The following is a 1,766-nucleotide window of genomic DNA, read 5'->3' as shown; positions in this document are numbered from 1 at the left end:
ATGCTGACTGTTGGTGGTGTCTGACCTGAGTCCACTCTGCTGACTGTTGGTGGTATCTGACCTGGGTCCACTCTGCTGACTGTTGGTGGTGTCTGACCTGGGTCCACTCTGCTGACTGTTGGTGGTGTCTGACCTGAGTCCACTCTGCTGACCGTTGGTGGTGTCTGACCTGAGTCCACTCTGATGGTGTCTGACCTGAGTCCACTCTGATGGTGTCTGACCTGAGTACACTCTGGTGGTGTCTGACCTGAGTCCACTCTGGTGGTGTCTGACCTGGGTCCACTCTGGTGGTGTCTGACCTGAGTCCACTCTGCTGACCGTTGGTGGTGTCTGACCTGAGTCCACTCTGCTGACTGTTGGTGGTGTCTGACCTGGGTCCACTCTGATGGTGTCTGACCTGAGTCCACTCTGCTGACTGTTGGTGGTGTCTGACCTGAGTCCACTATGCTGACTGTTGGTGGTGTCTGACCTGGGTCCACTCTGATGGTGTCTGACCTGAGTACACTCTGCTGACTGTTGGTGGTGTCTGACCTGAGTCCACTCTGCTGACTGTTGGTGGTGCCTGACCTGAGTCCACTCTGCTGACTGTTGGTGGTGTCTGACCTGGGTCCACTCTGCTGACTGTTGGTGGAGTCTGACCTGGGTCCACTCTGCTGACTGTTGGTGGTGTCTGACCTGGGTCCACTCTGCTGACTGTTGGTGGTGTCTGACCTGGGTCCACTCTGATGGTGTCTGACCTGAGTACACTATGCTGACTGTTGGTGGTGTCTGACCTGAGTCCACTCTGCTGACTGTTGGTGGTATCTGACCTGGGTCCACTCTGCTGACTGTTGGTGGAGTCTGACCTGGGTCCACTCTGCTGGCTGTTGGTGGTGTCTGACCTGGGTCCACTCTGCTGACTGTTGGTGGTGTCTGACCTGGGTCCACTCTGATGGTGTCTGACCTGAGTACACTATGCTGACTGTTGGTGGTGTCTGACCTGAGTCCACTCTGCTGACTGTTGGTGGTATCTGACCTGGGTCCACTCTGCTGACTGTTGGTGGTGTCTGACCTGGGTCCACTCTGCTGACTGTTGGTGGTGTCTGACCTGAGTCCACTCTGCTGACCGTTGGTGGTGTCTGACCTGAGTCCACTCTGATGGTGTCTGACCTGAGTCCACTCTGATGGTGTCTGACCTGAGTACACTCTGGTGGTGTCTGACCTGAGTCCACTCTGGTGGTGTCTGACCTGGGTCCACTCTGGTGGTGTCTGACCTGAGTCCACTCTGCTGACCGTTGGTGGTGTCTGACCTGAGTCCACTCTGCTGACTGTTGGTTGTGTCTGACCTGGGTCCACTCTGATGGTGTCTGACCTGAGTCCACTCTGCTGACTGTTGGTGGTGTCTGACCTGTCCACTATGCTGACTGTTGGTGGTGTGTGGGTCCACTCTGACCTGAGTCCACTCTGCTGACTGTTGGTGGTGTCTGACCTGAGTCCACTCTGCTGACTGTTGGTGGTGTCTGACCTGAGTCCACTGTTGGTGGTGTCTGACCTGAGTCCACTGGTGTCTGACCTGAGTCCACTCTGCTGACTGTTGGTGGTGTCTGACCTGAGTCCACTCTGCTGACTGTTGGTGGTGTCTGACCTGAGTCCACTGACTGTTGGTGGTGTCTGACCTGTCCACTGGACTGGTGTCTGACCTGGGTCCACTCTGCTGACTGTTGGTGGTGTCTGACCTGAGTCCACTCTGCTGACTGTTGGTGGTGTCTGACCTGGGTCCACTCTGA

The sequence above is a fragment of the Oncorhynchus keta genome, unplaced genomic scaffold (genome assembly GCF_023373465.1).
Source record: "Oncorhynchus keta strain PuntledgeMale-10-30-2019 unplaced genomic scaffold, Oket_V2 Un_contig_2177_pilon_pilon, whole genome shotgun sequence".
Taxonomy (NCBI): domain Eukaryota; kingdom Metazoa; phylum Chordata; class Actinopteri; order Salmoniformes; family Salmonidae; genus Oncorhynchus; species Oncorhynchus keta.
This window is presented reverse-complemented; position numbering follows the sequence as displayed.